We start from the raw sequence: 22,861 nt of genomic DNA, 5'->3' as shown, positions 1-22,861 counted from the left end.
GGACAGGAGAGCCGGGTTCCCAAGAGGGGCAGAGTTAACTAGTGAAGTAATAGGTCTCCTGCTTATTGGAAGGTGCTGCAGGGTTATACTAGCATTTTAACACTGTCAAAGTTGGCTCAATAGTAGTAAACAATCAAAAAAGGTACCCCAGAACATGTACCTCTAAGACTTGGAAACAGTCCAGCTGGGACTAGCTGTGACCCAGCTGCATTTGCTGCAGTTAAAGTTGAGTTTTGTCTGTATTACCGTACTCATCATCTTATTTGGGGATCGCTGTAGCTGCTCTCTGGTTGCTGGTCCTCTGCTCCACCACAAGCTCTGTGTGGGACTGTAGGAGCTGTGCAGCTCACTGAGTCTCCCTCTGTCTCTGTGTTTCAGTCCAATGGAAATACAATTTCCGTACATTGGAACTACCAGCACGCCTCTTATCTCACAAGGCATTGTCTGTCTAAAGTCTGCAAGGTGTTAATGTGTTTTAGCAAGGTTAGCAAGGAAGAACTATTCTAGATATGTGTGGCAGAGAAGATCTCATTTGGGATCCTTCCTAAATCTGCTGCAAACAGTATCAAAATACCATACAGAGCAAATATTTTTGTTTTCTGACTGGCTTCTCAGGCAGTAGGACTTCCTGGATCTATAACTGTGGACTAGAAACGATACCATCCTTAGAACACCTCTCATTTGACACTGCGCGAGTTGCTCCTTTGCAGCTGGAAGTGTGATTAGCAGTAGTTTCGACTTGAGATCGTTTGTCTAGGATCAGTCTGACATACTAGCTTCTCTCAGTAACTCTCCCTGTGCTGAACAGCATGATTAGGGCTCCAACAAACGTGCAGAGCCTTCAAGAGGCAAAGCTGCCCTGCAGACTGCAGTCTGGGAGGAGGATGAGTTTGCCCTGTTGATTTATCCAAAACTGAGCCTGGCATTGTGCCTTCAGAGCAATTTTGCTACTGTGAGCCAACCCCACCCTGGACAGATATTGCACAGCTCTGGCCTAGCCTGTGAGAAGGCTCCAGTTAGCGGGAGCCTCTCTGGCTGGCTGGATCAAATTTTGTCCTTGAAGTTCGTCAGTTTTCTCTGAACATCTCTCCCTTATGAGGAAAGATGACTTTAATTCCTGCAACATATGAGCACAGAGGAAGGAAAGAAAAGAGAAAGGATGCAGCGCTGCTGCGTGATGGCTGAGAACAGCGGGAAGTCTCAGTTACCCACAAAATCTGCAAAAAACTAGCTTCCCGAAAAGTGAGCACTAATGCAGAAGGAAATGAGGAGGTTGATAATAGATATTACTCTAATGAATAAACAAATGTTTTTAAAAAAAAAAAGGACTCCTCATGCCATGTGTTATTTTTAACTCAGTGGCAATTTGCATGCTAGTCAATTTGCATACATTAAATACATCTCCCTTTCTGCATCATGTCCCCCTCCCCTTCGCTCTAACATCTCATTATAGTGCTGCTGGGACTGAGGAGCCGGTGGCTCTGGAGGGGATATTAATTTGCCCAACATAAGCTGTGTAGGTTTTTATCACTTGCCGCACATTGGACCTGGTGTCTTTGAAGTCGCTAGTGCCTCGGAGGGCCTTCTGCTTGAGGTAGCTGAAATGGAAAAGAAAAGGGGGGGGGGGAAGCCTGGAGAAGTGTACAGGGGAAGAAAGGAAATTGTTTAGCTTGTGTTAATTCGACATGGAAGAAAATGAGCAATGTGGAAACCTCTCCCCTCTGCCAGAAAGACTGGGCGTTTTGGGTGGTGGTTTATTTTGCTTGTTGTTTGAAATGAAGTATGCCATCTTTCTGGGAGACACAGAATAAGGCACTCGGGAGCAGAAATCAGCCAGTGAGATCCTCAAAAGCTGATGATCTGGTGGAGGAAAAATAGGTTGCGGTCAGCTCTGCAGTGCTGCATGGTTGTGGGGTGGACACTGGTTCTCTGGCGAGTTCTGCAGTTTGAAGGCAAGCGTGGAGGTCTGTGCGTGGGAGGCAGTTGGGCCCTTGTTACGGTGTAGCGTGCAGAGCTCTGTGCGGGGCCTTGGGTGCCAGCAGGTCTCTACCTGCCTCTGCTGCTAGTCTGCTAGTGACTTTGGGGCAGCCAGTGCCACCCGGTGCCTCAGTTTCCCCATGAGGAAGATATGACTAGTGTCGCTAGCTGCACTTACAAAGAGCTTTGAGATCTGCTCATAGGACATGCTAAGGGAGAGGCAGGTTATTTTCCGTGAGCCCTCTGTGATAGATGCAGAAGTCATTTTGTGGCCATAAGCTCAACTTGCAGACTTTCAAAATGCTGCTGACTTGGTGGAAAAAGCTTTCCTTGTACAAGCTTTCCCTTGTATAGCAGAGTCTAGGGGTTTTTCAAAGTTGCAAGTACTGACCAAAACCCGTGGAAATGTTTTGAGAAAAGAATGAAACAAAAATTTCTTTCAATTTGTTCAGCGTTTTTCAGCCAGTTCTGGTTGCAATCAAGAACATTGTACTGAGCTCCAGTGTTTCTTTGAAAGAGCCTGAAAAAAAATTAGCTGGGGAAATGAAGAAAGGAAGTGACCCAAGTCTAATCTAGAGTGATATAGTGTAGAAGACAGCCTATCGCTTTGCTAAGGAATGGGGTCCCTTTGCTCTTCCTGTGTAACGGTAGTCTTAGGCAGAACTCCTGAAATGTGGCAACTCAGGAATAAATGTCAGTATCTCCTTTGTGCCAAGAGTATTTGGATGTCAACAGAAGTAAGAAATGTCTCTGACAAATAGGATGCTGGGGATCAGGTGTGAGATCAGCACTGGCCAGTTCTGATTTTCCTCCTGCAATTACTGTGCTTTGAATGTACAAAATTACCGCAAGAGAAAGAGCTTTATTTAGGTAACTCACAACCCACCTGATTCTTCTTGAGAAACTTCTAATGCAATAACTTGTTTTGTTCCTCCTAAATACCAGCAAAGGGACACAAAAGCCCTGTATGTTTGTTTTTTGGTGTTTTTTTGTTTTTAAGTTAGAGAGCTAATAGAAATCCATACCATGATGGCGCTGTCTGTGTGCTGGGCGTGATGTGAGCACAGTAGAGAGCTCCTGCCCCTCTGACAGGGTAACAGGCAGGCAGGGAAGATGAAAAAGGTATGTAAGGGTGAAATATCTTACCCAGATTCAGTGATGGGCTGGCAAGGAATATAAAAATCACGATACTTGTTGGAGGGAGATCAGGCCAGTTGTGACTGGAAACTGCAGATCCACTGCAGTGCATTTCTGGGTCCTCTGGATCAGAGGCTCAGAGGAGTGTGTGTCAAACTGAAAGGAAATGTGTATAGAAAGTCTGATCTTTGCCCTGAAGCGTGTGAAGTAGCTGCTCCCGACTCGCTGTCATGCACCAGCAGGATGCGACAAGAAAGGCTGTGCAAATTGCGTTGGCCTGGAATTGGGATTGCAGGTGGACAAGAGCTGAACTGGGGGTCACCTCCCTGGTCCCGGAGGCCCTGGGCCTGGTGTGCCCATGTTCACTGTGTGTTGGGTAGCTCCATAAATACGTGCTTGGAGCTGTGTCTGGCCTTGGGCCAGCTGAGCTGGTGGCCGTGTCCTGAGAACGGCCCTTTGTGGGAGGAAGGCCAGCTCAAAGCCTGGAGAGAAGCATGAGCTTGTCTCCTTCTGCTGAGCCAGTTCATCCTGCCCTCTTCTGAGTGCTGCTTTTCAAAGGGGGTAGCATAAAATGTGGCCTTTGGAGGCCACCCTGACATACAGGATATCATAAGAGCTGCTGAGTGAAGTATCCGGCCTTGCTCAGCACTGGCTGGCCCCACCAATGGAATTGTTTCCACAGCAAGAGAACAATACCGCTCCTTCCATCCAAGAAACATTTATTACATGATATGTTTCAGATGTCTCTTTGGGGAGGAGGGGAAAAGCAAAGGAGAAATAGATCTCTCTTTTTACGGCAGAGCAGTGAATGTTCCACCCCATAATGGATTAATTATCCCTACGCACAGGCAAGGAGAGACGGGAATGGCTGGAGCAAGTGCCAGGGTTGCACTCCAAGCTGAGCAGACATAGATTTCTAACTACTTTTTTGCAAAATAAAAGGTGTAATTAATTAATAGGGAAGGGTTTGCATTTGTTGTAATTCCTTTCCCTTCCCACTTTTTCTTTTTCCCTTTTGATTCCATTAAATGCAGAAAAGAGCAGGGAGTTTAGGAGCCTCTTGTGCGCCTCCTTCCTTAGCCCATGTCAGTCCTGCTGTTCCCTTTAATACTTCTGTCTCATTTTCTCTCTTTAAAGCTCTTGGCGGTCAGAAGCGTTTCCTGGTTTTCTTTTGCGTCCTCTGAAGGAAATGGTCTGGGTCAGATTATCTGCCAGTATATATTGGCCCTGATGTACAAAGTTCACTAGCTAAGTATCTCACTGCACTTCTGGAAACTCCCCTTCCATCTGTCAGATGGTCTAGAGAGGAGGGCTGTGCCTCTGGGCCTCCTCCTCATTTAGGGAGGAAGGCATGGGATTAATACTGACGACTGCAAACGCTACCCAGGTAGGATGCAAAGGCTCCAAAGCCCACGAGGGAGATGCTCTTATGATGCTGTTTCCTAGCTCTTTCTCATTTTTTATTTCCACCCAGCCAAGCTGCAGATGAAGCAAGAAATATAAATCCTGCTGTCCCTGGACTCCATCTGCTCGTGGCACTAAAGAGATATAAAGCATGTAGCCAGAGTGAGCCAGTCCATTAAGGAGTATTCTGCAAAGCAGGCTGAGCGCGAGCTGGAGCCAGGGATTAAAGGATATACAGGAGCAATTGCAGCCTCTTTGAACAAAGCACGGTTTCTCTGAGGCACCTGACAAAAACCACCTTGCCCAGGGAGAGCAGATTGGAAAAGGCCCTTCTCAGAGCTCTTAAGTCCTGTTGCTTTTATCTCTCTGAGACCCAGAGAAGGGCTGCTGGGAGCTATTTTCAAATGAACGTCTCCCTGGAAGTTTGGGCGTGTTTGGACCAGGAGCTCTCAGCTGAAGAGCTGGGTGCTTGGAGGTGTGAGTGCTGGTCCCTGTTGGGCCAGCAATCCAACGTGCAGGAGGAGGGCTGCTGGGTGGCCAAGTTCAGAAAAGCTCTGTGGCTTTTTTTTTTTTTTTGCTGATTTTTTACTTCCCGTTGAGGTGAAGGAGGGATAGGGACCTGCATCTGAAGTGAGCCCTAGCCATGGAGCTGTGAGTTAAAAACATATCACCATCTCTTTCCTTACCCAGTCCTGTGAACGTTTGACATAGTTGGGTTGAAGGTTAAAAAAACGAACAACAAAAAAAAACCTACTGGAGCTGCCACCTGGCCTTTTCTTGATTTAAAAAAAACAAAACTTATTCTGTGGGGAAGGAATTCACTGAGTTTCGGGAAAAGCCTATGTATTTTTTTTTTTTTTGTCTGATACCTGCCTGGTGAGTTCGTATCTTTTCTGCTGAGTATGACAGTGGATGGGCCTTTGAAGTGAGGCTGTGAAGTCTCTCTCCCCTATGTTGGTACCCACCTTAGAAAGATGTGTTGTCCTCATCACATCCCTCAGAGTCGCACTGCGGCACAAATAAATAATGGGAATATGAAGAACTGCTGTCCAACACAGTGTTGCATTCAAGGGCTCTCGTTTGAGTAAAGAGTGGAAAAGACTTCGTTTCCTGTAATAGGTTTATAATGTCTATTGTTCTTACGTCTGAAAAACAGGTTTAATGAAGCATTCGTTCTTTTACTGCCCTCTTCGTAACTGCTCAGCTGTTTTTCAAAGCTGGGTGACAAAAGCAGAATTATGTCCTGGTGACGTTTGTTTGAATTCTTAAGTGAATTTGCTTGGGCGATATTCCCAACCTTTCACTGGTACTTTTCCAAGAACATTCAAGCATTGAGATCTTTACTGGCGCAAAAAAAAAAAATCATGAAAAGCAAATTTCAAAGTCACATTTGCAGATTTCTTGTTTTCCACTCTTGATACCTGCAGCACTAAAATATCCTGAGCTAGTCTTAAAACAGACTGGAGAAGATTCTGATGAATAATGAATTGTGATTTCTTTTTATTTGCCTTCTGGTTCTGGTTGAACTCTTAAGGACCCTCCTCTTCAGTTTCTCTTTGTAATCATGGATCCTAGAAACTGATTTACTCTGAGTCAAAAATGATATGATATGTCTTACTAGCTGAGCTTGCTGAAATGCAGTTCTCTGGTCCCCTAACACTTTTTTTAAGTTGGTTTTGGTCCAATTTGGACTGAAATTGATTTTTTTCTCCAAATTTTCTCATGAACAGGAAATTCTAGAAACAAGGTTTTACAAAGACCTGGTGTTATATCTCTCAGGCTCCATTGCTGCTTTGTGTAACCATCATTTTTGTTACTTCACGTGTACTGGTAAGGGTTTCCTAGGATCATGGACTGGAATACCTCAGCTGGGAGAGGACTTTGGAAAGTCTCTAGTGCAATTTTCTGCTCACAGCAGACTGGCTACATGATCAGACCAGGATGCTAGGGCTTTATCCAGGCAAGTCTGAAAACCTCCAAGGATGGGACCTGCACAGCCTCTCTGTGCTGCCTGCTCCACTGCTTGGCTGTCCTCATGGGGAAAAAGTTCTTCCCTACCTTACCTCTTGTTTGAATTTCTCTGTTGTTTCTCACCTTTGGGCTGTGCACCTCTCTGAAGAGCCTGGCTCTCTTTTCAGAAATCCCCACATAGGTCCTTGGAAGCTGCTGTTCGATCCCCCTAAGCCCAGTTCCCTTGACCACTCCTTACGGGGCAAGTGCTCCAGCCCCCTGCCTGTCCTGGTGGCCTCTGCTGAACTTTCTTCAGTTTGTCAGTGTCTTGCTTGTATTGGGGGCAGGGGGGCCAAAGTGGGCATACTATCTGGATGTGGTCTAAGAGTGCTGAGCAGAGGGAGAGAATCGCTTCCCTCAGTTTCCTGGCTGTGGTCCTGTATTTCAGCCCAAGATGCTGTTGGCCCTCTTTGCTGTCAGGGCGTGCTGCTGGCTCATGCTCAACTCACTGTCCACCAAAACCCCCAGGGCCTTTTCTGCAGAGAGCTTCTCCCCAGCCGGTGTGTCCCTCGCCTGCCTCATTGCAAGAGGTCCTCCCACCCTGGGGCAGAACTTTCCATTTGTCCCTATAGGTGTCACGTGCAGAGTTGATGAGAGTGCACTCCCGCACCTCTTCCAGTCACTGGTAAAGATGTTAAGCAGGACAGGTCCCAGAATAAACCCTGTGGTACACCACTTTGTTACTGGCCTGTGGGTGGAGTACACGCCATTCACCATGACTTTCCGAGCTTGACCATCCAATCATTCTCTTACCCATCTAGTTGTCCGCCATCCAGACCATAACATCCTAAATAAAATATGAGAATAGTGTGGAGAGACCGTGTTGAAAGCCTTGCTAAAAACAATGGTTAAAGGACTTCTCGTGCTCCTCCTTCATCCATGAATCCAATCCTTCTGTCACAGAAGGTGATTTGGTTGGTCGGGCATATGTAGCCAAGGTGCTGGGAGCAATTGAGAAGGTTCCTCGATGCAGGGGCAGAGGAATGATGTGTGAGCCTGGGCTCTGTGTCAGGGTCCGTATTAAAGCTATAGGGAAAAATCACTAGCCCCGATCACTCCTTCCCTTCCTGCGGATGCTGTGGCCTCTTTTTGCTGGATGGGAGATAAATAGTGAGAAAAATATCTGAAATACCTTTATTCTCGATCCCTTATATTTTCCTGGGCCCTCCATCTCTCCTTGTAAACCTGTGCCTGTTGTAGGACTTGCCTGGCTCGAGGAAGGGTGGCCGTACCCAAACTTCCCAGCTTTCTGCTGAAGATGCAGAGCTGACAGGCAGCTGACACAAATGCATGCCCAGAACCTGGGAAAACAACAGGCAGGGATTTCCCAGAGCAGAAATCCAAGCAGAGGTCTTACAGATGTCCTTCCTTGAGCTGGTGAAAGTCATTTGGTTGTGAGGTGTTTCTGATGAAATGTGTCTGCTTCAATGGATTATTGCTTTCCAGCAAAATTCGATTTCATCAGAAGACTACTGACTGGCTCCTATCTTAATAAGCGCCACCAAATCATCTTGTGTTATCAGTAAAAGAAGAAAACCTGGCAAAAATTGAATTTGAAATGCAGAAATAATTGGGGAAAAAAACTAACTTTTCTACTCCAGTGGGGAATAGTGCAGTGCCAGGGGATTTACTAAACAGTGCAGTTCATATTTTAAATATTTGGTAAGTGAATGTAGAAGCGATTGTTTAGGGAAGTATTTGTCAAATAAACTCAAACAACAAATGCATTTGAGGAAATTGGATTTGTCCACCTGATATTGCAGGAACAGGAAAAGAGGCTAAATTCATCAGATAAACTATTCATCTGAACTGTTTGTTCTCTTCTATCCAACCTCCAGTCATTATTTTAGAGACACTACACGCACTGTAGGTGCTGTGCAAAAAATTTACAGGAAACAGATCTCTAGCGGCTGAAGCTTACAGTTTGAATGATGGACATGGCAGATATGGGAAGATTTATCATTCAGCAGTTTGGGAAAGGAAGGGAGCCTGTCTCAGTCTCCAGAGTTATGAATTTTAGCCCTGCATCCATATTAGAGATTCAGAAGGTTTATTTCACTTTAGTTGGCTGCAGCATGACGGTGACAGGTGTCATCTTGGTCAACACGGTGTGGATCACACCTTGAGCTCAAAGTGGAAGTGCTGCAGCTGGAACGGAAGCATTGGCTTTATGGAGAAATGGCAGGTCAGGTCCCTTGGGACTTGAGCGCAGGCTGCGACATGGGAGACACCGCTTCCCCTTGGTTTATACAGAGTGTCCGGGGTTCATCACATCGCCTGAAATGAGGAGGGTCTCACCGTCACAGTGATTTAAACCTGAGGGGCTGTATTGTGGGCTGGTGCTGCCTGTCTCTATCAAGTTATATACAGAAAGCCTTTGGCCTGGTGCCTCCAGCTAGCTGGGTGAATCTGACCTACTCTAGTTTGCAGGCAGGGAGTGCAGAAAACAATTTTAAGACTGCCCTGGCTTTGTAAGGTAGAGGAGAGCAAATTATGGCACAATTACTGTGGTCAGAGCACCGATTAATTTCCACAGACAGGTTTGGGAAGCTGAGATCAAGACAGGAGGCGACTGTAGTTTGGAAATGCAAGTCTTGGGGGCAGGAGCCAAATTTTAGAGCTGCAGAAAACAGAAACTGTAGCCTAGACTGCAAAAAGAAGATGGAGAAGTCCTGGAAGAGTACGTGGCAGCAAGACTTGGCAGAACTCAACCACAGTGCGTGCAGCAGAGGTAGTTGGGGGAAGAGGTTAGGTGCACAGCAGTTGCCATATTTACTCTTTGGGTGTCTCAGCTGAGATCCTGAGGTGTGTCTGGGTTCTAATCATTTCCTCTGAGACCTGCATCTCTGTGGCGGAGCTGAAATAATATGTTAGGCTGGCAGTAGGGTTCCTTTACTCTTCCTCTTCACAGAGAATTTCTCTGTAGGGCTGTCAACCTGGTGTTTTCTCCAATGCAAGAAAAATCTCTTTATAAAGCCTCTCAGTAGGAGCCATGTTTCAGAGTAGAAATGAGCAAGGTATAGAAATGCTGAATAAAACCTAAAATGAAAACCTGTGGGTTATAAAATGGAAGTCTGCCTTCTGTATTTGTTCTTGGGGCCTTTCAGTATTTGGCTTTCACTCAGTTGTGCCTAGGGGAATTGGGCGTACGTTCCCATTACGCAGAGCAGCGCACATCAGAGGGACGGGTGCCCTGCTGTTCAGTGGTATCTCTGAGCGTTTCTCTTGATGACTTGTGTGGTGGGCTCCACCTGGGACACATGCTCTTAGCTTGGTTTTTAGCCTCATTACAGGTTTGCCAAGCTAAAACCAGGTACCATTCCCACCCCTGATCTTGGCTCCCATGCAGGAGGAGTGCTGAGGCAGGGTGTTGCCTGGGTATGAAATCAGGCCTGGCACTAGAAAGGATAAGTAACCCAAACTTTTGCCTAAAACGTGAACTGACCGTGAGTCTTTAGGGAGTACGAGAAAAGGTTAAGGAAAGAATAAAAATTATTATTAAGAAACCCTGCACACTGTTACATTTTCCAATTTGGCCTGGGTCAAGGAGCCAGACGCATGAAATAGTGCAACAGCAGCTGTTTTCTTGCCATTTTTGAACAAGCTGAAACCTCCAAGTGTACTGAAGCTTTTGTAGGGAAAAAAGGACCATCTCTTCTGTCTCTAGCCTCCCTTGCAAGGTCCAGAGCAGTGCTTAGACATTAGCTCTGCCAGCTAGTGATAAAAGGCAAAGAACGATCTCGTCAGTGTGGTAAGGATCTGCATTCATATGGAGGTGGGTGTCTGCAGGACTCGACCTCCAGGTCTCCTTGTTGCTCAAGCCTTGGCCATGACCAAGGATGTGGGGGAGACAGGCTGAGGATGGGACGGGACTTTCCTGGGTATGGGGAGGCAGACCGGCTCCTTGTGTGTGGTGGCCAGCAAAGCAGGGTGGGCTGTGCTCACCTCTTCTGCGGGATCAGGATGTGACCCAAGTAAGGGGAGCAGAAAGGATTTGCTTTCTCTGCTCTGGAAGTTCAGGCTGGTGGGTTTGGCTGCTCTTGCTCTGTGCTCAGCTTCAGCTGAGGGATTCGGTTTCTAAGAACTTGGACTCTCAGCATTAGCAGCTGAGCTTTGAATTTGGCTAAAAATCTCGACCAGAAATCTTCTCGAGTGTGAGCTTTTTGTCCTCCAAGTTCCCCCTCTGTTGTTCCCCCAATAGGTACCCTCTGAGAAACACGCCCACCCCAGCTCCTTTTAGCTCCATGGCCGTGGCTTTCCATGATGGAGAAGATGGGGCTCCTTGATGGGAAATCCCCTCCAGACAGTTGCAGCAACTCAAAATGAATCCACCTGCTTGTGCTCTCTGCTGCTCTGTTGCAGAGCAGACGTGTGTTTGGGCAGGTGTGGCGTGGGAAGGCTGCCAGGCTCAGCTGCACAAATTTCCAGGATGGAGAGACCCTCCAAAGATAAGTCTGCAGTTTCGATGATGGGATATTAAGTTTGTTGCTGCAGGGCACGTGCTGGCCACTTTGTGATGCGGCTGTTGATGAAATCATGTCCTTATTCCAGGAAACTCTGAAAAGAAGCAGATATGGCCTTTTTTTTTTTTTTTGGGGGGGGGGGGTCCAGTAACGCACTGACTTACCTGTTTTCGTTCTGGGGCTTGGCAACCTGGTTGAGAAGCTTGTCTGGGTTATATGTCAGCTGGTGGCAAATATCATTTGTGCTGTGCTAGAAGGTTTTATTATTTGTCTGTGTTTGGAGGTGAGTTATGTGGCTCTGCAGCAGTTTGCATGACTAGGCCTGGTTGTGTTGCTTGCCTTGTGCGTCTTCCTGTCTTTCAAGCTTTCTAGGCCTGAAAGCAGCTATAACTGTACCCGTTCAATGCATCTAGAGATGAGTAGCAGCAAACCTGTGAGGGCATAGATCCGATGCTTGGAAAAAAATCACTAGTACGCAAGCCGGCATGCACAAGGTGCGCCTTACCCTCACATGTGCAGAAATGCCAGCGCTACACTTCTCTCTGTGTGGCTGCCCTCGACGGACACGGGCGACAGAGGATCAGACCTATGTGACTCAGTAGGAACTGTTTGTACTTCTGGTTGCACAGCTTGCCCTGATATCAATGCAGTAACCTCAGCAGGACTCTATATGTCAGGCATGGGCTAGAGCTGAGCTGCAGCTCTGTCCCTGTTACCCTAGGGGCAGCAGTCCCGTCCCTGGTGCATGTGCTGCCCCAGGTCTGTTGATGGCTTGGGGATGAAGCCAAGAGGAAGGAGCTTTGCCTCTATCCCTCTGCCTCTGGGTCTAGCGGCAGCTCCTCTGACACCCACACGTAAATGCTGAGCCGGATGCCTCGTGCCACTTCAGTCCCTGGCCCAGCAATATTAGAAGCAATGCTAATCAGCCTTTAAATACTGGAGACATTAGAAGAATTATCTCTATATTTTATAGCGCTGTCGCGAATATTTTAGTGCAACGCAGATGCTCCATGGTGGGCATGGCTCGTGGAGTGGGGACTCTGCTTTACCGAGAGTCTTATCCTGAATTGTTTCCCATATAGCTGCATAATATTGTCTAGCTCCGGAAGAGAGATATTTAATATTCCTCCAGCCCAGCTTATTGTGTGTAGCCCTTGTTCTACGAGCATATGGGCTGCCCGTTGTAATAAGAGGGCAGAGGAATTAACTTGATAGAAAAGGCTGGTGGCAGCAAACTTGCATGCGGTCTCCCCTAGGAGACGGAGCCATTCAGTGCCTTTATGAAGCAGGGTCTGTCGCCTTCTTTCATAGAAGTCGTGTACATTGCTGATTTATTTAGATCTCATTTTGTACTAAACAATGCTAGCGCAAAAAAGGCCTCTCCAACACGCCAAAGCCAACCCACTCTGGACTTTAAGCACCCGATATGCAGGAGCCTCTGTGCTTTTAAAGATAATCCTCCTAGCTGCACTGCCAGGTTCTCTCTGTATTTGCTTTTCCCCATTTAACTGTGTAAAAGAAGTCAGGATTTTGCTTTCCCCTCGCAGCTTGTTAAGAAACGGTGACTGTGCCCTGACCTAACAGTAAGCCTCGACTGCAAGAAGGAGTGTCTAGCAGAGCGGTCAACAAATGACTGCTGTAACTTGACCCTCTGTATCCCCTCTTTTTCCGTGGGGGCAAAGCTAGGCCTTTTTTTTGAGGAAAATGACCTCCCCTCTGCTTTGGTTGATGTGTTGAGGGTGGAAACCAAGCCAAGAGGTGGCCCGTGACCATCTGTCAGAGCTGGAAGAATGTGCACGAGGAGTCCTGACGTCTCCATCTCAGCTCTTCCTAGGGCACAGAGCGCCCTGTTTAGATTACCATCATCTCTTCCTTGTCACCCTACCTAGGCTCTGTTCAGCAGACCGCTTCGGCATGGGATAGATTTCCATATGTCACTTGTCTCGTTGACTGCAGTGGAATTCCCTGTGTGCTTAAAGGTTGGAATACATTTAGATAGTTTTTTCCCCTGGCCCAGCTTCCCAGCCTGCAAGAGCGAGGAGGTTTTTCCATCTTGACCTCAGCTGTGAAGATGGATGAAAAGAAAATGCTCAGGGCTTTATTGCATTTTCTTCTGGTGGTGCTGAGCATTTACCTTGAGAGACTTCCCCACGACGTGGGGAAGAGAGTGCTGGGTCAAAACCTGCTGCCCACCCCCTCCAACAGCTTCAGCTTGGTTCAGTTTCAAACGTGTTTTTCTGATAAATTTTTTATTTAGGAAGAGAGAGCTTTGCCTTTTTCTCATGGTCAAAAAGGAAAACATTTTCATGAAAACGAAGCAAGCGACGGAGACCTGGGGTAATTTGCATAAAGTTTAGGCTTTGTCAAAAATCCCATTTTCCTCTGGGAGGAGAGAGAGGGCAAGGCCAGAAGAAAGCACCTAACGTGTGTCGGGTGCTTATGAGCGTTAGCATAACTTGTACGGTATTTGCCTTTGTTTCCTCTGCCGCCTCCTCTCGCCACATTCCCTCTGACAGGGTCTCCGTTGCAGAGCCTTCTGCTTTTCACGCTCTTAAAATTGATTTTTCTATAGCGCTGGTTATTTGTTCTTCATCTTCCAAGCTCCGTCTCACTCCACCATTGGCCTCTGAACTTCTCAATGGGCTTTTGCCACTATATTTTCTTTTTACTTACTGTAATCATTTCTGTTTCCCTCTCAGAGTCCCTCTGACCAGTTCAGCAGATTCATCTCTCTTTTAATCATCTGCTCTGCATTAAAGCCTCGGAAGCAGTTGCAGTTGCTGTCCTCAGGCCTGCCCTTACCGAGAGGACTGCAGGATGGGCACGAGCTGATATTGCTGCCACCCCTCCCTGCTGTACATCCACCTTGAGAAATGTTCCTTTTGAGATGAATTTTCTCAGCTTCTCTCTCCCGGCTCCTGCAGTCTAAGCTGCAGCAGTGATTTAGCAGAATTTGTTTAGACAGTAGCAAAAGATATTCCCAGCCAATTAAAAATATGATAATAGAAGATGGGAAAGAAATGCAGTGCTTCCTCTGCTTGAGGGGTTTGTTGTGAGTTGTCACTGTGCTAAAGGGATTAAAAGAGCATACTGGAGGTCCATGTCAGACTGAATGTTAAGCTCCCAAGCTAGAGCCACGCTCTGGGGAGCGGGGAAACAGTAATTCATTACTGGTAGGGACAGAAGGATTGCTTCAGTAATTTGCTTATTGACTTGTGTTCTTTCTCATGCCAGCACATACACGCGTATGCACAAGCACATACAATCACAGCACTCGTTTTATTAGCATCTTGCACTGCAGATGGTTGAAATCTAGGATAACTTAAATAGTTTGGTCTCAGATAAAGCGTTCGAGATACCTTGGAGTGATTATTAATAAAGGGCCGAACGATGAAGGCTGGAGGTCTTGGAAGACTGAATTCACATCCCTCCTCCCGTGTAAGGTTCTGGGATAGTTGTGGTAATTTTGGCCAAATTCAGATGCCTTCAAGGAGTTGCTCTGATTTTGTGCATGTTTCTCTCCAGAGTATGAAAAAGGATGCAGGTCTGGCAGCCCTGGGTAATAGATGGCCTGAATTGCTCATCATCCTCTTTCTCTTACGTACCGTAACGGGCACCTTAAGCTGTCTGAGGATGCCAAGTGGCATCTGGAATATAACTCTTAGTTTCTGTGCCTTGTTTTTCTGTCCATAGAAGAGCCCTGCTAGCAATAGCTTCCGTGGTGCTGATGACATGATGCAGACAGCATCAAGGGTTAGCAGGGGCACGGTGTCTGTGGTGACTGAGGCTGTGTAAATACATGAGATGGTAAAAATGGACTCTTCAGAAGTACGTTGCAAATGTTGCTTTCCACTGTGTGCATGGTGCGCTCTGGTTGCTGGGAGTCTGTGTCCTGGTGTTCTTAGGTGTTTCAGTAGAGAGAAATAAAGCCGGGGTAATCTTGATGTGACAATTCAGGGAGTTTTCAGAGATGTCACTCATCTTACAGCAGAAATCAAGGATATGGGGAAGAGCGGTGTAAAGAAATGAGGTGCATCCATCCTCTTGTTCCAGGAGAGAGGCATGCTAGGGAAGCAGGAGGTCCTTGCCTTCACGGGCAGGATCTCTCTCTAAATCTCTTCTATTCTCTTTTTGTCTCCCTTGCTCTCCTAGATTCACTGCTATTTGCTTGGTCATCATCTTTGGAATCTCTCCTGCCCCCCGAAGGGTTAAAACTCCCCAGATTAAACTAGAGCTACCAATTGCATTGGAAGTGTGTTGTGCTCACGGGAGAGGAAGCTGGTGAAGGAGTTCAAATGTGTCAGGCAATTCCTGTAGTCCCATTCTCACCTTTTGTGGTGGGGAGAGTCATACCGAAAGGGCAGGCCTAGCAAAACCTCCCCTACCTGTGCCTGTGGGTGGTAGCAGGAGACTGAGTTCAGATCTCAAATTATACTTTGGTGCTTAGATTCAGACAGACACTCTGGGAAACTTCTACTTTTGCTGCATTGAAACCTGAAACATGGTTAAGTATGTAGCACTAATGAGTAGCATGGTGCCCTGCTGAGCAGGGAGATGCCTCTGGAACCAGAGAGGGGAGCTCGGTTGTGTCTCAGCTGTGTGACTCTCTTCTTGAGCAGGGTGTTTTGCGAGTGATCCCTTTTGGGGCTGGGCCAAAGCTGACGGTGCAATATTGGAAAAAGTGATGCCCTAGGTGAAGTTACGTTTCTGAGGATAGTCTCGCAGCACCAGGAGAGGCTATCTGACCTCCTAAAATGTGGAGAAAATGAAGATGTCTGGGCATAGCTGGAATTCTTCCCATTTGTTCTGCAGGGAGGGCAGCTGGGCAGTGAGCTCCTCGGGAGGTATCTTCTATGAGGGATGCTCTCCGAGCCCATCCCTTGCTTGTCTGTAGACAGTGGACTGAACCTGAAACGTTCCTATCCATCATGACTGCGTGCAGGACCTCGGAGCAGATCTCAGAGAAGTCCCTGTGCTCCTATTTCTTCTCCTACCTGTTGTCCATTGCAATGGTAAACGCATAAGGGGAGGAGTTCCCTTGCTTCACTGTTGGTGTGCACAGGAAGGCGGAGCTCCTAGGATCTCCTCTAAGACAAATTATCCTCCTACTGCCTGGTCCAAGATCACCCTCAGTAAAATTGTTCAAGGTTGCTATGCAGAGTGATGTAGGGTTCGCTTTCTTTCCCGCAGGGAGCTGGAGAAGCATGAGAAGGGTTACAGGAGACAGCAAGGAAAGTCAGACTCTACAGCAGTGTTGTTTTTAATGGGCAGCCCAGACTTGTAATATCAGCATTTACTGAATTAATTTGCTGTGTAGCACCAGTAAAGCTCCACGTTCTTATGGTGAATTCTAGTTTTGAGAAAAAATCAAGAAAGTAATTACTTGGTTTGGTCATTAATTACTCACTACTGGACATTTTCGAAGGTGTAGTATGAAAAGCCTGAGGCAGCTATTAAGAGCGGCTCTAATACTATTGATCTATTTGTGTTTATCGTGAAATGTCTCTGCTTTTATGACATTTTATTGAACCAGAGGGTACAGGTGTGGGCAGCTGGGGAGTGTGAGCCCTTCTCTCTGATGTTGTGCTCCTGGCATTGTCCTGCCGGCGGGGCACCAGCAACTTCCAAGAGTGTCCTGCGGAGGAAAGCCCTGGGCTGGAAAGGGTGTTTCTGGGGCAATGGGGACTCGGATGGTTCAGGCTGCTCTGCACAACCAGGGCTTGAAGACTCCAGCAGGGCTCAGGGCTGTGCTCAGGACTGGTGAGCGAAGCTTGAGATGGCGCACACTGATAGGACAAACCCGTCATGGGAGGGGAAGGAGAAGTGGAGCCAAGTGCTTTCATTTGCACTTTTGTCAGTGTGTCTGGCTGGAAACAGCTCTCCAGACCTCGCTGCTGCTGCAGACAACCCATCACCACTGCTTTCTCCATTACATAACTCCCTTCTCGCGGGTCACTCCCACTGTGGTCACTCACTGACGTGAAGTCCTGGAGTTAGAGACTGTCTGGAAGTTGTCTGTTGAGGAGTCAGAAGGGCAGGTGAAGGATGCCCGGTTAGTGGTATGTGCTGCTTTGATTCATTCCTCTGCAGACTCTAGGACAATTTCTTTCCTATTCCCTCAAAATCACGTGGTCCAGGTGCCATGCCTGAATGCCCTAACCCAGAGATAGGTTAACCCTTTGGAAAAGGTGTAAGCCAACAGTAGTGTGACCGTTTCCCAGTGAGCTGGACATGCAGCAGAAATGAGTGGCAGCTTCTGGCAAACCACAGGCCCATCATTTGGTTTCCATGAGGGTTTCTCTGGGCAGACCAGGATCTTGTGAGGTTGGCATTGGTTGAATCAGGATTTATTTTGGCTAGGTTCCCAGCAGTAAAAGGCGTGGTCTTGCCATATATAAGCTTAGAGGGAAAATGCCGCTGTGCCATTATTTTTTTCCTGTACCCTGAAGAGCTGGGAAAAGCAATACACGTTTAACAGTGCCAAAGGGATGCGGCAGTTCAGCTGGTCCCTCCTGGCCTTTCTCCTTCTCCCATCGTATTTGCTATGCAGAACTGAATCACACCCTTTCTCACCCGCTTCCCACAGGGGGAAAGGTGGCCTTTAAATCATCATATGATTGCAGATGATGTTGCAGAGGGGGAAAATGAGATGAACTTTAAACTCCCCTTTGCTTTACAAATTTGTCCGTGTCTTCCCTCACAGCTGCTTAGTCATGCCTATTACTTTCACCGTTTCCTAGGAAGGAAAAGTGGAACTGAATTTTATTTCTGTCAGCATCTATTCAGCATCTGACTTGGTCCCTTCCCCCCCTCTTTTGTCTGGCTTAATCAGAAATTTGCAGAGGTTTTGATTGGATTCTTTTGATCGGAAAGCGGAGTCCCCCAGGTATGGGATCATTAGTTCTCATTAGGCAACGAAACGTTTTCTGGTGATGGTGCACATCCTCGTACGGCTAATTGAAGAATCATCACAGCGACTTTATTGCTTTGTTACTCTTCATGGGTACCTTAGATGCCTGCAACAACTGACCAGGTTGAAAATGAGTAGTATAGAAAACAAAGAACGGAAGGGACCAGTCATTGAATTAATGAGGAATTGCTAAAGGAAATGCTTTGCACCTTTCCGTTTAGGCTGTGTGATACAGTGTTACTGGGTGAAATTAAAATCAAGAACTTGGCAATTTTTTTAAGGAGGCTGGGTCTGTATTTGCATATCAGAAGTAGCCAAAATTGTTGGAACAGTAACACACATTTTGAAAGGGATTTTACAACTTGTGTTTGAAGAGTTAAATCAGTTTTGGGCTATTAGAGACCGCAGGAGAAGACCTGATTTGCATACGTGCTGTCTGTAGGAATCTTCTCTTCAGGCTGGCACTTGGCCAAATTGGATACTGGACAAGATGGCCCTGGGCCTACTGCTGCCTGTCAGGTCCCCTGGTCCTGGATTTGTGGTGATGGAATGGAGGAAGTGGAAGGGAATGGGCAGGAGGGAGAATATTTAATAGCAAAGAGGAACATCTCAGCAGCAGGCTGAGAGCCAGCAGGTCTGCACCAGCCGGGCCGAAGTCTATGCTCAGAGCAAGTTGCAGAGCTGGATCTCAGCCCTGGCGCTTTTGCAGCCGTTTCAATTAATGTCATCGTTCAAGGCAGAGCTTGGGGATGGAAAATCTGCGCTACTGTGAAATGTGATAGTGTTGTGCCCTAGGGTTCTTCCTTGGAAAACGCTGAAATACTCGGTGCCATTTCCTGAAGTTTAGAAGGCATGTAAGAGGCACCTGGTACCTGAGGGCTCTTCAGTAGGTAGTGTCAGTAGAATGTGACCCACTGGTTCAAATTAAAGATAGCAGACATCTGTGTGGGAGGAAGACGCATCTTCATGTGTTTCTTTTTCTTCCCCTTTGCAGAAAAAGTGCTTAAATGCTGGAACAGGTTACCAAGGGAGGGGGGGGGGGTCAGTTATCCTTCATGGGAAATTGTTCAGGCGGTGCTGGATACCTACCTAAAAGATACGACGTAGCTGCAACATAAGACACTGGTTTTCCTAGAGGACTTTCTGCTGCTGGGCATGGCTTAAACAGGCCAGACAGTCACATCAGGCCCCTGGCCTTCAAATCTAGAATTAGCTGAGGGATTAGAAAATAGGAGCTGTTCCTTTGGACTGGAGAATAAAACAGTGAAAGTAAGAAAACGGTTGGTAAAGCCATTGAGGGAAGGAAGGATTTTCTTACAGGGCACTATCCTCTCACATCTGCCTATGTATGTCCAAGCCGATCCTCGAATGCTTTGCCAAAGAGGTGAGGGGACTGGAATGACAGTGCAGCCCTGTGCCACTGCTTGGCCTGAGGGACACAGCTCTGTGGACCCCCACAGAGAACTTGGAGCAGGTCAGAGCAACATAGTGGCACAGATTGGTGGGACCTACGTTGCGCAGCACAGCTAGCAGAAAGTGAGCTTTCGGAGTGATTTGCAGCAATGGACAAAGCTGTCGCTGCTTCATGCTCTTCCAGTGGGGAGAACTTCTCTCTTGGCTCTGCTCTCCTGTAGCTGTTAGGGGACTGTGCAGGAATCGGTGGGATGTGCCAGTGGCCTGGAAAAGCAACAGCTGGGGCAGTGGCTGTGCGTGGAGGTGTTGCAGCAGCTTAGCCAAGCAACCAGTCTGGTGTGGACACGCTGAGTCTTGGCAGGGCCTTACACTGCAACAGAGTAGTGTTGGTCCTTGCTGCCCTAGGAGTGGTGCCTTTCAGTGGCCCTGCTGCATAGCTGGCCTTGACCAGCATAGGGACAGCCTGTGGAGGGTGCTGCGCTTCAGGGAAAGGGCTTATTGGTAAAGGGACAGAGAGGATGAGGAGCTAGATTTTTTTTTGATTGAATTCTTTTGATCAGGAAGCGGAGTCCCCCAGGTATGGGATCATTAGTTCTCGTTAGGCAACGAAACGTTTTCTGGTGGTGGTGCTCTGTACGTGCTTGTTCACCCTGCTTGGACCTCCGCAAGGCCAAGTGGGCTTTCTTCCACCCACAACAAGCAAGGCAGGTTGCAGAGAGCCTCCAAAGACCCTGCAACATTACTAACCTGCATCCTTGCTGATGGTGTGCTGCGCTAGAATGGAGCTGTGCAGGGTACCCAGCCTCTTAGGAAGAGGGTCCCTAAAATCCTCCTCCTCTGCTGTGACCTGGAGCCATGGCCTAGCTCTGGAAGACACCATCGCGTGGGGTTCCTCGTTTCCCAGTGCACCACCATGCTGTCAAGTGAAACACAACTGACACTTAATGCCCGGGTTTGGCTTCAGGTTCACAGAAGGCTTAGAACAGTCCATGGGAGGTAGGGCTGTGAAATACAAGGGGATGCACGAGGCTCTTTCCATCCTTGCACATCCCTTGAAGATGGCCTGCTGGAACCTGGAGCGTGTGCAGTGGGAAGGGTTGTTTGTACTTGCCTCATTTCGTATGCCTTTTCTCTGTCATCTGCTGTGAGAAATGATGCCTGGGGTAGCCTGACCTGTAAGCTGATGTGGCCTGGCCGTTCCCGTGGTCCCACGTCTTCCATCTCTGACTTGGGGGTGTGTGCTTTGCCTGCATCGTCAAACCTAGCTGGCATCTGGGAGCGGAAAGGTGCTGAATGAACACTCCCTCCTATTTATCATCCTATTTTCTGTGTCTGAAGGGGACACGTGAGGCAGTGGGAGAAAAGGGTGTGAAGAAGGAGTGAAAGGCATTTCTGAGCTGAAACTATTTATCACCATCACAGTGGTACTCCGGTGCGGCAGCCAGGCAGGCACACACACTCCCCCGGCCTCCTGATTGCGTTATTATATTACACCTGACATTCCTTTCTTCCACTAATATGTTATTTTTGGCCTGACAGCTTTATGAGGGAGAAAAGAGGAATCGAGAGCGAGACGTGTACCCGAACAGACACAGACAGTATTCGTTCCTTATCAGCAAGGAATGGGTCTGACGCAGATACGAGAGATCTGCTGATGGAAACATCTTGTTGTCTCTGGCGGCTCACGCTGTGCTGTGGAAAGGAGATTCTCCCTCTGCAAAGGGGACGCAGAGGGGCAGGATCAGGTCTGGAGAATCAGTCTTCCAGCAATCTCACCTTCTTAGCCTGAGCTGTTCCCCAAACTGTGTCTGGTTAGTGGGAGAAATCAAGCTGCTGCCTATCTTGGCCTGTAGCTGCCATGGGGGGCGTATGGCCACCTGTTTGACTACACCATTGCCCACCTAGTTCTTGTGTTGGGTTGATCAGGCTCTACAGGCCGTAATGGCTTGTGGAGAGATGTCCCGCTTGGGTAAGCGTTGCTGGAAGAGCAACGAGTCCAGTGCATCAGGAGTCTCAAAGCCGATTACTTTTTTACTGAGAGGAAGAGGGGAAATGACAACATGTGTGTGGGAAACGCCGTATCAGACATGGCCACCAGTTATTGTGTAACATCCAAAGGCCACTAGGCAGAAGGAAGCGTGTATGGGAAGTGGGAGAGGCAGGAACGAAACCTAAAAAATTGAATGTCGTGACTGTGAAAGTGAGGAAAAAAAAAAAAGGAGTGTAAAATGCAACAGGAGTTCATTTGAACTGGATATTTGCTGTCAAAATGTAAAAGTAGGGAGGGGGAAAAAAAGCTGGGAATGAAAATGAGGGGAAAAATGTTCCAGTACGAAAATATTGCTGAGCTCTTGTCTGTTCTGGATCCCATGATTCATCAGGTGACCTGGAAAATCCATGATCTTTGTTCTCAGCGCTGAAGCGGAGGTTACAGGCCACCCAGAGGCCATTAGACTGCCAGATTAATGATCAGGGCCACAGTTAGAGCCCAGGGGACTTTTTTAATGCGCTTGCCAACTGGAAAAATAAACCAAAACCCAAGCCAGTATCCTACTGATTCATATGCTTCTCTGCCTTTGGCCCATGCCCCATGCCCTGGATGTACAGTCTCGCTGAACACAACAATATTTGCAATGGGCAGCTTGTGTGCTACCCCCGCAACACCCCCTTTTGCTAACAGCCTGTTCCTTTCTGAGAGAAAACAGCTTCAACCTTCTCCCTTCCCACCTTTCAGCAAAAGTGCCTCATTCCCCAAGTGTTACGGGAGAGAGGCCGATCAAACAGAGCAATTAATTCAACAAACAATACAATTAAGCCGTGATCCCAGTGTAGTTTCCACCCTGCAACAGAATAAACAGCCTTCCCAGCATGGATAAATAAACTCGCAGATGGAAGCTTTTGTGAGCGGCAAAGTTTTCCCTCTGCAGCCTTCTTGAGAGCACATAAAAATTGCGGAGTACATAAATCTCTGGCTCGCAGTCCTCCTGGATCATAAGGGAGGAACTGGGCGCCTGCTGCGGGGCAGATGTGTGCTGGCTTGTGATGCCGCAAAGGGACCTCGAGCCGGCACGGAGGAGTGCGTGGTGAGGCTGCGTACAAGCAATGGCTGCTGCAGCTGCCTTCCCCAAGCATCTCCTGAGGCCGTCTCTCGTCATGGTCTTGACACAAAACACATGGCGTGAAAAGCTGTGGAAGAGAAGAGTGACCTGCTTCACACTTGGCTGGACTCGCTTGTTACTGCAGGAACTGATGGAAATTCCCTTTCTGAACTCGGTATCAAAAATGTCTGGGCTGCTGGTGGAAAAAAAGGTATCTGCAGAATCCTTGGGCGATATATAGAAAGCAGAATGGAGTCATTTATCAAAAGGAGAAGGGAGGTGACTCTTCCCAGAGGTGATGCTGGCTGTATGGAGGTGGAGGGAACCAGGTTGGCTGCTCTGACCTGTTCTAAAATGAGCTAGAGACCATTCTGGGAAAGACCATCAGTGCTGGCCTCCATCCTGAGCTATGGTTCTCAGTGAAGTGTGGCCTCCCGTGAGGGCTTCCT

The sequence above is a fragment of the Struthio camelus genome, chromosome 9, assembly GCF_040807025.1.
Source record: "Struthio camelus isolate bStrCam1 chromosome 9, bStrCam1.hap1, whole genome shotgun sequence".
NCBI classification, from domain to species: domain Eukaryota; kingdom Metazoa; phylum Chordata; class Aves; order Struthioniformes; family Struthionidae; genus Struthio; species Struthio camelus.
Note: the sequence above shows the minus strand (reverse complement) of the source record.